This window comes from Taudactylus pleione, unplaced genomic scaffold, assembly GCF_031769625.1.
Source record: "Taudactylus pleione unplaced genomic scaffold, aTauple2 ptg001288l, whole genome shotgun sequence".
NCBI classification, from domain to species: Eukaryota; Metazoa; Chordata; class Amphibia; order Anura; family Myobatrachidae; genus Taudactylus; species Taudactylus pleione.
In genome coordinates, this window is record NW_028285688.1 from 1,932,654 (window position 1) to 1,945,951 (window position 13,298).

Sequence of the window (13,298 nt, forward strand, 5' to 3'; positions counted from 1 at the left end):
ATGGGGGAATGTGTATGCAACCTTCACTCTAACAGACATAGGGGACTATTTATCAAAAAATAACAGAATACTCAATGAGCAATATGGTCTGCAGCAACTTATCAAGCTTAGGGCAGAGATAGAACCCAGGAAAACAGTGAGTGCGACCTTGATGGAACAGGCAGTGATTGGAGCCACTGTCCAGGCCTCAGTTTATTGCTAAATACCCCCATTACTATATCTACATAACTGAGCACCAGTGTGATGGATAAATAAACCTCATATATATACTGTATATAATCACTGCGGCCAGTTTAGCGATACTCTAAATCCTCCACTGCCAGCCAGTTACCAGGTTTTGGGTCCAGACTTATTTCCGAGTACAGCTGATGCTTTTGCAGATTACTTTTTATACCACTCTCAGCCTCCATGTACATCAGGGATGGGGAACCTCAGGCCCGGGGGCTGTATAAGGCCCGTGGAATCATTTGGTCTGGCCCTCTGAGCTTTTTTCGGCTAGCCTCATCTGGCTAGCAGGGTGCCGAGAATGGCACCCTGCAGCCATAATCTATGGAGCAGTGCCGCCTGGAGCATTCTTAGGACGCTTCAGCCAATCACACCGCTGCCCTTACAGCTCCCTGGAGCATCCTCAGGATGCTCCGGGCATTGCAGTAATCACTGGCAATTGTTGCCCCGCCCCTATGTGACAGCACACATCGGGGGAGTGGCCTACATCGGGCCTGCGAATAGTGTTATATATATCAAAATGGCCCTCGGCAGAAGAAAGGTTCCCCACCCCTGGTGTACATCATACTTACCTACTGGTCACACCCTTCCTTCCTGGAGATGGTACATTATGAAAACAAGACTTGGGTAGAGCTTGATTATGTGATTTAGGGATCAGTATTCCAGTGCTGTGTGCTCTAATTAATTCATATGTGTTTCAGATAATATTTCTTCTTGATTATGACTTGATTTTTTTAGTGAAAGGTCAATGTCATAACATCTGCACGGTTTCTAATGAATTTAATGAAAAATATCGCTTATATTAAAACAACGTTGGTTAAAGGGTTTCTCATCGTCGAAGTTTGAACCCTGATGGTTGTATTTGACAGCGATCAGGCCGTGGGAGATTTGAATGGGATTGTGACTAGTGACTATGTAACAGTGCATGTCTTAGGTGAGGGCCCACTGATGCCATTGTCACCTTCTGTGCCCCCTGCTTTTAAAAAGGAGAGGCATCTGCTAAGCATGCACATCAGGGGTGTTTACCAACTTCATATGCACCACTCAGAAGTGAAGTACGCTGTTATCTCAGGGGGTCTCAGGTACCTTCGGGGCATTGTCACACCGCACACACCCGAGCCCCGTAGCAGCAGCATGTCCAGCTCCCATAGTGATGTCATATCACCCAACTTCTTCAATTATCCCTGACTAATACAACAATGGCATAATTGGCAACCTCTGGGAAGTGAGGGGGGGGCAAGATGGGAATAAGATTTCCATCTTTATTGTCGTCCCCCCCACTCTGTAGTTCTGTGTATAGCGGCATCAAAAAGTGAGGATGGATTTTAAAGAAACGATTCACAGTGAATCGCGTCATTAAGCCCCCGAACCAGCCATTTCCTCGCCAGTCCGGGAGATGTATCCAGACCATTAAGGGGTCTATTTACTAGGCAGTGTTAGGAGACAGAGTGAAAAGTGATAAGAAAGTGATAAGGTGCCAGCCAATCAGCTCCCAACTGTCATTTTTCAAACACAGCCTGTGAGATGACAGTTGGGAGCTGATTGGCTGGCACCTTATCACTTTCTTATCACTTTTCACTCTGTCTCCTAACACTGCTTAGTAAATAGACCCCTAAGAGAGATAAAGTTGAGAAGTTGCCAAATGCAACCAATCAGCTTCTAACTGTTATTTTTTTAAAACTGTGCTAGATAAATGACATAACCTGATTGGTTGCTATGATATATCTCACCCTGAATCTTGTGAGTCTACTGGACATTGTGGGAGTGTAGACAATAATGAGCAATAGAGGTTTAGGGTGAAAGTTTGCTGAAAAGTTTAGGGTAAAACAGTTTAGAACAGGGTTGGGCAATAAGCGACACCCAGCCATGGGCATAACTACCATAGGTGCAAGGGGTCGCAGCTGCTATGGGGCCCAGAGCTGAGGGGGCCCATCTTCCTTGTCAAATTTACATACTGTATGTCATATACATTTTTCACCATTGGGTGGTACATAGGGACCCTTACAAACTTTTGCTATGAGGCCTTAAAATGGCTAGTTACGCCTCTGCCCCCAGCTGCTGTAGAACTACATATCCTAGCATGCCTGGGCACAGTTTTGCTATTTGGCCATGCTAAAACTGTGCTAGGGCATGCTGGGATGTGTAGTTCAAGCTTATTGCCCACCTCTGCTTTAAAATCACATTGCAATGATATTTTAATTTAAGTAACATGACATGAGTTGAGTCTCAGCCAATTTTAGGCATTTAGAGTCAGCACCACTTGGCACAGGCTGTAAATTAAAATGTTTTCCAATTTACACAGGCAGAATGGCTGTGAATGCCGTGTAAGCTGTTTATTGCACCGTTACAGCCCTAGGGCATCACATCTGGGTTTTTTTTTTATGTGTGCAGAGTTCTACTGTTCCCTTTGGCATGGCAGGGGTTAACAGAAAGTGTCCCCGCAGCAGTGATCCCCCAGCATGTCCCAACGCGCTCAGGTAGAGGACTCCCGCCTCTCCTCACCTCAAACCATCTCTCATCCCTCTGCGAGTCACTGCCTGTTCTCACTGCCAAGTCATTTTCTTAGGCCGGCAGTTGGAAATCACACATAGGCTGTTCCAGGAACCTGCAATTACACATCCAGGAAAAGAGGAGAGAGATTGGTGGGCATGTTCCAGGCCTTCTTCCCTTGGAGCTAAAAAAAAAACAAAAACGTGTGAGCTCCTGTAACCCCTTCACTGCCATAAAAGACTGCAAGCTGAAGGGAGAGAGTTAATCCAAACTGCTGTTATGTCAATCACTCCTTGCGGCATTTTGTTTTATTTTTGTCTTTGGGGGGGGGGGGGGGGGGTGTTTAGTGCTCTTTAACCATTCCTTAGCCTGAGAGGAGTACATCATGTTTTTAGAGTAGACAGTGGCAGAGAAGTGGTTAAGGCATATAGCTTTGGGACCCCTTTAATATGTGCTGATAGAAGTGCCATTGTTGGGGAATGGAGGCTTGCAGCTGCAGGCACAGTGTGCTGGTGTGTGCTCTGTCACGAGTTGGTATGGGTACAAAATAGAGTACACTCACATGATTAGCTACATGCAGTGATGTGATTCTGCCAGTAATATCAGTACCCGCTAGTTACCATCCAGTACGGCCATGGCAGAGCCATATACTTATTATTATGTTATTTGAACTTTGAAATGTGCATCACAGTACATACATACATATCTATCTATCTATCTATCTATCTATCTATCTATCTATCTATCTATCTATCTATCTATCTATCTATCTATCTATCTATCTATCTAATACTTGCCAACTCTCCTTGATTGTCAGGGAGACTCCCTGAAATAGCAGCAATCTCCCTGTCTCCCTGAAGAGTCTGGTAATATTCCTGATTGCACCTTACCCCAATTATGTAGCTGTTATATAAAAAAGAAAAACAGAGATATATATAGGGCCGCTTGCAAGCGGGTCGATGTTGGGCCAGTGTTCATGCGCACGACGGAGCCGGCTCCGTCGTGCGCATGCGCGAGACCCAGATAGAGACGGGCAAGCCGTTGCTCCGGGTCTCGTACCAAAGGGGGCGTGCTGTCGATGGTGAGTGACAGCACGCCCCCTTTGGTGGGCGTGCCGGGGGCGTGGCTGCCCAGACGGATGTCAGACGCGCTCGCGAGCGGGTCTGAATCAGGCCCAATGATCCCTATGGCTACGTGCATTTTCTGGAAAGTATTAGTGTGTTTTCATCAACAAGTAGATCTTACTGACTGCTTTGGGGCTCATTTACATTTGGATGCAAATCAATTTTATGAGGCGCCTCTCAGATGTGGCTGCGGAACTAAAAGTCTCAGAATGCCCTGGCAAAGTTCCATAAGCTATAAAGCCACTGGTTGCCTAAGCCTGCTGTGTAGTGCTTTCTTAGAACTTCACTACCCTTCTAGGTTAGTTTTAAATGGGTAGAGTACGGGATGCCGGCGTTCGGGATCCCGGCAGTCAGAATCCCGGTGCCAGCTTCCCAACAGGGTTAGGATACTGACACCTGTCGGTAAGTATGCTAACCCTAACTCTTCCTCCCCACACCCTAAACCTAACCTCCCTCCTTAGTGCCTAAACCTAACACTCCCCCCCCAGTGCTGTACCCTCCCACTAGTGCCTAACCCCACTACTTACCGTGCCGTCGCCGGAATTCTGACTGGTGTCAGGATTTCGGTACTGGCATTCTGAGCGCCGGCATCCTGATAGCCGGGATTTTAACTACCTCCCCCGAGTGTGCCTAACCCTAACCCCCCTTCCCCTAGCCTAAACCTAACCCTCCCGGGGGGGCGCCTAGTCCTAAGTCTACGCGGGAGCCCTAAAACCTACCCCCCCCCCCCCGCGAGCGGCTGTCCGCACCCGGCTTACCTTCGTTCGGTATGTCGGGCATTGGGCTCCCAGCATAGGTCTAATGGCAGGTGTCGGGATTTCAACGCCTTTCATTAGTACCTTACCGGGGTTTGACAGGAAGCCGGCGGTCGGCATTTTGAGCGTCGGCTTCCTGACTGCATCCCATACATATATATATATATATACTGCATAAGTGTGTGTAAATGCAAAAATAATTATTGATGTGATCACTTATACCTGTTAATGATGTCATTACATCAGTAAATTAGAAGTGATATACGCACACCTGACTTTCAGAAGGCTAAGAGAAGTCACCGCAGATCTGTCATGGCACTTATTATGGTCACATACATTTTTGATTTAATCTACAGTTCGGTGTACAGTAATCAGTTATATTATACTGACTTTTGAAGCTGCACAAACTGTCTTCAGGAGTCATTTATCCCTAACTCCCAAACGCTAATATTGTGATGTCCCTCTTCCTGGTCAGCTGCTGCTTGCAAATCTACAGAGATGTCAGTGCGCGGTTGTTTATCTAGTGTGATTGTGCAGCAAAGTACTGTATTTCTCATGCCACCATCAGAGAACGTCCCACGGGAACATCGGAATGGTGGAATTTTGTAGCAGCTATTAAACTATGACCATCACTTTGGTATGTTGCATTAAAAAAACGTTGGTTTAGTTCCCTTGTGATATGGTCGGAAAAACGGTGTGAGCTAAATAATGTACTATGTAAGTGCTGGACGACATTGATGTGACGGTCTCTTGAGGGGGATAACTCACTAATGTCCGAAGTGACCATTACTGGTGGGAAGATTCCAATGGAGTCAGTAATGGCTAAATTACTATTTCAGAGGTTGGGGGGTTTAGGATTGTTTTTACTCCATTAGCAGTCAATAAATTTAAAAACATCAATTTTACCAGTATCTCACCAGCTAAGTAGTTATTCTGACATAATGTACAGTACCTGTCATGCAGTCCTCAGCCTTTGCTTATGAATTAGACGAATTAGACGCTCACCGTCATGGGGGAGCTAGAGAACTTGTTTCGGGTCTTACTGCTCTTCTGTTCCTACGCTCGGCTCCATTGGTGGACCAGAACACATGCTGGAATGAAGGCCCAACTTTAGACAAGTTCTCGCCTGGGGCAGAGATCAAGAATGGGAGTCTCAAGTCTTACCGCAGATCTCTTGAGATTGTTTTTCACACTCTCTCAAGACAGAGTGAAAGGGCCCTATTTACGCATCCTTTTGAGTGTATAGAAAGGACTGATAAGAGTATCTTTGCTCAACAGGTGTAAAAGATCATTGCCCTGTGCTAGAAAACCCTTACTTACCTAATGATATATATGAATGAATATGAATATATATAGCAGCCCCTACATACCTTAGCCTGTATTGTGGGCCTGATTCTCAGTTGTACGGTATGCAGATGTTTTCACAGTTGAGCGATAATCAGCAAACTTTGCATGCGCCTGAGTCGCTCAGCACGTCTCAAGGTGCATTACATTAGTCACTCAGCACATGCCTCAAGCTGCATTACCGTAGTCACTCAGCACATGCCTCAAGGTGCACTACCGTAGTCACTCAGCACATGCCTCAAGGTGCACTTACGTAGTCACTCAGCACATGCCTCAAGGTGCACTACTGTAGTCGCTCAGCACATGCCTCAAGGTGCACTACCGTAGTCACTCAGCACATGCCTCAAGGTGCACTACCGTAGTCGCTCAGCACATGCCTCAAGGTGCACTACCGTAGTCGCTCAGCACATGCCTCAAGGTGCATTACCGTAGTCGCTCAGCACACGCCTCAAGGTGCACTACCGTAGTCGCTCAGCACATGCCTCAAGATGCACTACCGTAGTCGCTCAGCACATGCCTCAAGGTGCACTACCGTAGTCGCTCAGCACATGCCTCAAGGTGCACTACCGTAGTCGCTCAGCACATGCCTCAAGGTGCACTACCGTAGTCGCTCAGCACATGCCTCAAGGTGCACTACCGTAGTCGCTCAGCACATGCCTCAAGGTGCACTACCGTAGCCGCTCAGCACATGCCTCAAGGTGCACTACCGTAGCCGCTCAGCACATGCCTCAAGGTGCACTACCGTAGTCGCTCAGCACATGCCTCAAGGTGCATTACCGTAGTCGCTCAGCACATGCCTCAAGGTGCATTACCGTAGTTGCTCGCAGCAATGTTACCCTTGTTTTGTTTTGTCTTTTAGTTAAGACGAAAGAACTGCAGTAATGTGTTCATATAGGGCCTGATTCAGAGGTGAATGCAGACGCCTTTTGCGACAGCCGCGCCTGCCTCTTTATGCCAATACTGCGACTCATTTTGGGCCTCATTCAGAGATGTCTGCTATTGCAATGTTTACACAGTTGGGCGATTATCGGTCAACTGCACATGCATCACGGCCGCACTGCGCCCATGCCCAGGTACATCTGCACCGCCGCCCGCAGCGAGGTTTCCTTTCACAAAGTGATTGACAGTCTGGAAGCATTTGGGGGAGATAACGGGGAGCGGCGGGGGGCCTGCGTCTGCGAACCTGTATGCAGATAATGTGGTTCCGACGGCTCAGTTCATGCGGCCATTCTGCATGACCATAAAGTTACCCAGATGGCCGACTATCGAATGATTGACGGCGGCGGCGGCTTCGTATTTGTACTTAGTTGCTTGGATCTGTGAAGCCGCCGGTGGGAGTCTCGCTACCTTTCCAGCCGGCTACAGCATTAGTCTATTTTGGAACAGCAGCTGCAATTGCATTAGTGTACATATATGAAACAGCCCTTTGTTCCTAGTGAGACTCCCACTTGCAGCATCGGTGCAAATCCGTCTCGGTGCATCTTTAGATGCAGCATCGATGCACCATCGGTCATACCATCAAAACTTGCACTAGCCCTTTGGTAAGCGTAGTTTCTCCACATGAACTCCCAGGAATACCCCCGAAATCCACAGCTCTTGCCTCCAAATTCGCTCTGCGTCTCCCTGCTGTAACCATCAGGACACGTGCGCAGTGCGAATCCGGCACGTGCGCAGACTTAAAACATCGGCCAACTGCATGTGGCATCGACACTGCCTCCAGCCCCGAATCAGGCTCATAGGGAGAAAATAAAAAGGCTAAACGGGAATAAATAATATAATGATTGTGATTCACAGTTTCCACACTACTGGATTAAGGGCCTGATTCAGAGCCGTTCGCTATTTGCGGTCGTTCGTTTAAAAACAAGGGGTGGCTATTCAAATGAACCGTACGCACATTGCAGTCTGTTCACACCTCTAAGTCTGAACGAGCGAGCAAAACATACGCTCGTTTATTTGTTAAAAACGCCCCCTGGCCGCTCGCACCATACGTCATGTCCGCTATTTATTAGATTAATCGAGTACATCGACAAGCGTATGAACTGCTCGCTATTCTTGTGGTTGGTGTTTGCTACCACAAATTTGCGAGCAGTTCTGGCTCTAAAATAACCCAGTGACGTGGTCAATGACGCTGCTGTTTTAAATATACACACCCATAAAACGCCCGTTTTGACCTTTAAGCACGCCTGCGTTCGGATCTCCACTCCCCATTTTCAACCACCTTCCCCCGTTACCACCCACATACGCCTCATTCTGTCACTCAAAATAGCAGGCACTCGCTATATAGCGTACAAACGATTTTCGGCCGCACTGACTGGTTCGCGCATGCGTACTAAAAAGCGTACGCATGCGCAGATGTGCAAACATCGCTCGGAACGAGCGTACTGCCGCTAACGAGCGGCTCTGAATGAGGGCCTAAGTTGCTAAAAATGAAAATGCAGTAAGTTAAACATAGCACATTGGCTGGTGGGTAAAGTCGTGCATAGAATATGTTTCTCCTTTAGTTCTGTTGCTGAACTATTACTTTTTGCAGATGAAGGATAATGGGCCGGATTCACTACCGTACTGTGATTACGCACGCAATCGGCCGATTGTTGCATTCTGCACATGCATCACAGTGCGCGAACTGATCGCAGTGGCTGCGCAGACCCATCGCAGAGTGATTGACAGGAAGTGACGTTTGTGGGTGGTGACTGGGGTGGGGGGTGGTCGGCGAACCAGTCGGCGTACCAGTGCATTTGGATGTCGTTGCAGGGGGTGTGCATAAATTATCCACTGCAAGCCTGAGCACTCATAGCGTGCGCTGAGGTTAGCAATTCCTGAGTAAGGTCAGAGCTTGTGCAAGTGTGCGTGAGGCTGCGATGGTACTCCATAGTACCGATGGTTTCGCAGTCTTGCTAAACATTTCGGATGTGTGTAAGGTAATGTGGGCGTCCTTATGTTGTGTTACGACGACATAGCTATCGCAATTGATTAGCATACTACTATCGCAGCGAGACTGCACGCGCAATCGCTATTGCATTCGCAGTTGCGATACTTGCTGAATCAGGCCCAATGTGCGTTGTGGCCCGACAGCAGCTGTAGGGTTACTGGTTGGAACTTCTGATCATTGCAGGTAGATCATGAATAGGGTAGGACCCCCAATCCCCGATGGCTCCCGGCCCCGCTCCCCCATTTACTGATGCTCCATGTATTTATTTAATTGTCACTCATGTGTGCTCCTTTAACACTGCTGGTTGTGTGATGAAGGAGATGGTGTCACATCCTCTTCCACTGCTGAGGTCATGTCAAAAGGAAAACCTGCTAGCAGCATGGAGACACGCGAGGGGTTTGGGGGAGGAAATTGGGGGGGTGGATTTCCAGGAAAAGAGGCAGCAAAACCTTCTCCCTCTGGTTTGTCAATTATTCCCCACATGTGAACGTAGCCTTGCCAACTCAGTCTGCTTTTTTTCCCTCTTTGCAGATCTCTAGGATAAAGCTTTAACCATACTCCATGAAGTGACACTTTAGGACTTTCTCTATTGGACCGAAGAGAAACAGGAAAGCAGATTGTGTGTGTGTGTGTTATCTCACTTTCTACACTGGAACACACCTGGATGCCTTCTCGCCAAAGACGCACGGTAAAGAGGAGGGCGGCTGTTTTAACTGAATTGCAGCTTGGAATGTCTTGTGGCTTTGGATAGAAAGACACCTGTAATCCGCTCACCTTGGGTGGGGGGACAAGGAACCGCCTGCATTCATACCACGAGGACATGCCTGGTATTACTGAGCACACACAGAGCTACAGGGCAGAGACAGAAAGCACAGCTATATTTTCTGAATGAAGAGGAAGGCACAGTTTGCAGAACAGGAACAGTCACATACTGTACACAGGCTTGCAACTGGGACATTGACGTTACTGATCTGGATTAACAATCTGCCTAACGCCATTTAAGTATTTCCTGAAAGCAACACACAGTAATTAAATAACATCCAGTTAAATCACAGTGGATCATTATGTTTGCCAAGAGGCTCAGACCAAATAGTAATTCTGCATTGTGAGACTACAGTACCTGCTGTCTGGCACAGGCTGGGAACAAGATAAGGATTTGGATGAAGAGGTGAGTGTCTGCCTACACAGCTCTGTGAGTGCTGGGGGAGCCCTAATGTATTATGCAGTCGCAGGCACTAGACGTGTCTGTGCAGGGTCTTTTTCAGTGATATGGGAAGGGGTGGGAGGGTAAAGTGCGTCCGGCAATCATTTAAAAAAGTTGGCTTCTATGTCTGTCTGTGTATGGGGTGATATGTAAGTAATCGAGGAGCAGACAAATTATTATGGTTTTATGAACAGTCTGTAGATATTCTGCAAGATATGTCTATATGGGCCTGTTTCCCCATCACAGATGGCAGCGTCTACCTGGCATTCGCCCGTCAGTTAATGCAAGTGCCGCTACAAGTTCCTTTCCTCGTGTACTTCCGTCCGGCTGATTGTGCAAGGACTGAGACGCCCAATTTTAGCGCCAGTATACGCTGTAATACCTATTGGTGCATTCTTATACACCACCATTGGTCGCATCACCGGAACTTGCGCAAGCCCTATGGCAATTTCAGTTTCCCAGTCTAACTATGGCCTACGCCCGTGCGTCTGCGAACGCAGCCGCCTGCACTGACACGTACGCGGCACTCCCATAACGCATCCAGTGAACGGCCAGTTGATGTCTGGTTTTCTAGCCACCGCCCATCACTTATCCCCAAATATTTCTGATATCGTCGGTCTCGATCGCAACAGCGCCCTTGTGCATATAACACTGTGTAACGCGTGCGCCCTATGAGTCTTTAGAAATGTTCGCGCGGGTTCAGTTGTAAAAAATGGCTCAACTTACGTGAGCATCGGCACTACGCAGAATCAGGTCCTATATGTCCTACCAGGGGTGCAGCAGAGGGGCAGTGTTATTCCAACAGTGTTAGCAATGCTCTGCAAAAGCGGAACTATGAGGGGTTGGGATGGTACAAGCTTAAGAAACTATGTAACAAAAAAAAAAAGCAGAACAGAACTGGAACATACCTGGTGACAGCAGCTCTTACTAAAGGATGGTTCAACTGTAGGCTCCCAGCAGGGTGAATGCTGAGGACTCGCTTATAGAACTGTAGCAAAGGTTTGTCTGCTTCGCTTGCTTGCACAGCACAGCTCCCTGTCCTACCAATATACAGATGTGTCCACATACATCTAGCCTCCTTGGGTGATAAACAGCCCTTCTAGTGGTGCCATGCCGTGGCGCGACTCGTTAGCGCATAGCGTCTTTCCATGCGAATAGGACGCACAAGCAGCTTCTGCTGATTAAAATGATATGCGGCATGCCGATATTCTGTGTGCAACTGCGGCTGTATCTGCAAGCAAAATGCTACGTTACAGTGTCAGCGGCTGTGACACTATAACGTAGCATTTCACATGCAGATACACCCGAAGTCGCACACAGAATATAGGCATGCCGCATATCATTTTAATCAGCAGAAGCTGCTTGTGTGTCCTATCCGTGCGACTAAGATGAACTGTAAGGGAAAAAGTAACACGAAAAGATGCCCGTGACCGCCCACAGCTTTAGCGAGCAGCCAGGTGATGGTCGCGACCATCGGGCTTGCGACGAGACCCTTGTGGTAGGGTCTCGTCTGCCGCAAGCCCCAGTGAGCTTCCGGCTCTAATAGAGCCGGAAGCTCACTACTGACATCACTCGTGATGTTAGTAGGGCCACCCACAAACGGCAGGTGTTCCTTCAGGAACTCCTCCGTTTGTCCAGCCACCCCCCCGCCACGCCTACAAAACGGGGCGAGCCGTCGATCAACATCAACAGCCGCCCCGTTTGCGCAATGCCCCATCATCGACCCGTTTGCGAGCGGGTCTGAATCAGGCTCATAGTGTATAGAGGGCTATCGATTAATTAAGTTTTACCTTCGATAGCGGAGATATCTCCTGCTTTCCGCCCACCAGCCTTCGCAGCAGCCATCCCCATAGTTGTCTATTGGGACAGTATTTGGATGGAGGGAGGGAGGGAGGGAGAGACGGAGAGAGAGAGATATGAGAGATATGAGATAGACATGAGATAGACAGACAGATATGAGATAGACAAACAGACCCCGATAATTAACATTCTAACTTGCCGCGGATTCCGGTGCAATTCATCATTGCTCCGGTGTGGTGACAGCTGATGCGAAATCAGCTGTCCCTGCGAGTGGCTTCACTGCTCCTTTTCGGAGCAGTGATTCTTTTAACTGCTTCTTTCGGAGCAGTGACGGGACTGCGCACGCACGACCTACAGGTCACGCATGTGCACAAAAGCTCCGACGTCCAGCGGAAGGAGCCAGACAGGGTTGCGAAACACAAGCGGGGGTATTCACCATCTGAAGATGGCGAATGCTACCGCACTCAGGCTCCGAAAATATTGTATTTCCGGAGCTTGATGAATTCTGTCCCCATACTAGTATATGGGGACAGCGGGCCTTTCCGCAAAAGGTAATCAGGAAATATCTGGGATATCTCCTGCTTTACCTCCATGATGAATGGCCCGATAACTTAATTTTTACAATTGTAGGTGAAAAACCTGCTTTTGTAAAAATTAAGTGATGATGAATAGGTCCCTTTGTGTGTTAAGATCGCATAATTAAGCCCCTGTGACGGCATACGCAACCTGAGCTCTAGATACCGGCAGGAACTTTAGCAGTTTGTGAGTGAGGTCTGACCTGCCTTCATTGTGCGTGAGGGTCCGATGGTACTCGATGGTTCCGATGTTTTCGCAGACTTGCAAGGTATTACGGATGTGAGTAAAGGGAAGTGGGCGTCTTTAGGATGGGCTGCAGCGGCAGCATTGCGAACGCAGTTATTTGCATAATTTCACATCAGAACTGCGTACGCACTTGCTGGCGCGATCGCTTCAGCGATCCTTGCTGAATCAGGACCAATGTACCTTGCACAATACATTAGCACTCAGATACCTGGGACCAATGTTACCCTTTGTAATAAATACTGGAGGAACTATATGGATATTTATGTTTATTTGTATTGCAGTAAAGTGTTGCGGCTGTGTTGCTTGTTACATTCAATGGAAATTCTCTGATATGAAGAAAAGTTGTTTTCCTTGTTATTCAAATGTCTCAAACTAAGAAAAATAACTAGATATATAGCTTTCTGGATTATTTATGGGACATATATTCATTGTACCTTTTTTATGTCATATGTACAGTACGCCAGACACTTTAAATCCTGAGGACTACAGCAAGTTGCTGTTTTTTTCTAAATGTGTTTTATGAGGCTTGGTCATCTTATCAACTGACTTCCATGTATCCAGTCGTGATTTATTAGACACAGTTTAAAAAACCTGTTGTCTGTTGA

General features: G+C 47.6%; 1 protein-coding gene across 1 annotated transcript in view; it reads left to right on the forward strand.

Moving 5' to 3' along the window:
- DUSP9 (dual specificity phosphatase 9) overlaps positions 1–13,298 on the forward strand; it is a 54,467-nt gene that overhangs the window by 18,833 nt on the left and 22,336 nt on the right. Inside the window, exon 2 of the mRNA XM_088462904.1 lies at positions 9,399–10,035. The gene's annotated coding sequence lies outside the window, so the exon portion shown is untranslated. The remainder of the gene's footprint in view (positions 1–9,398; positions 10,036–13,298) is intronic.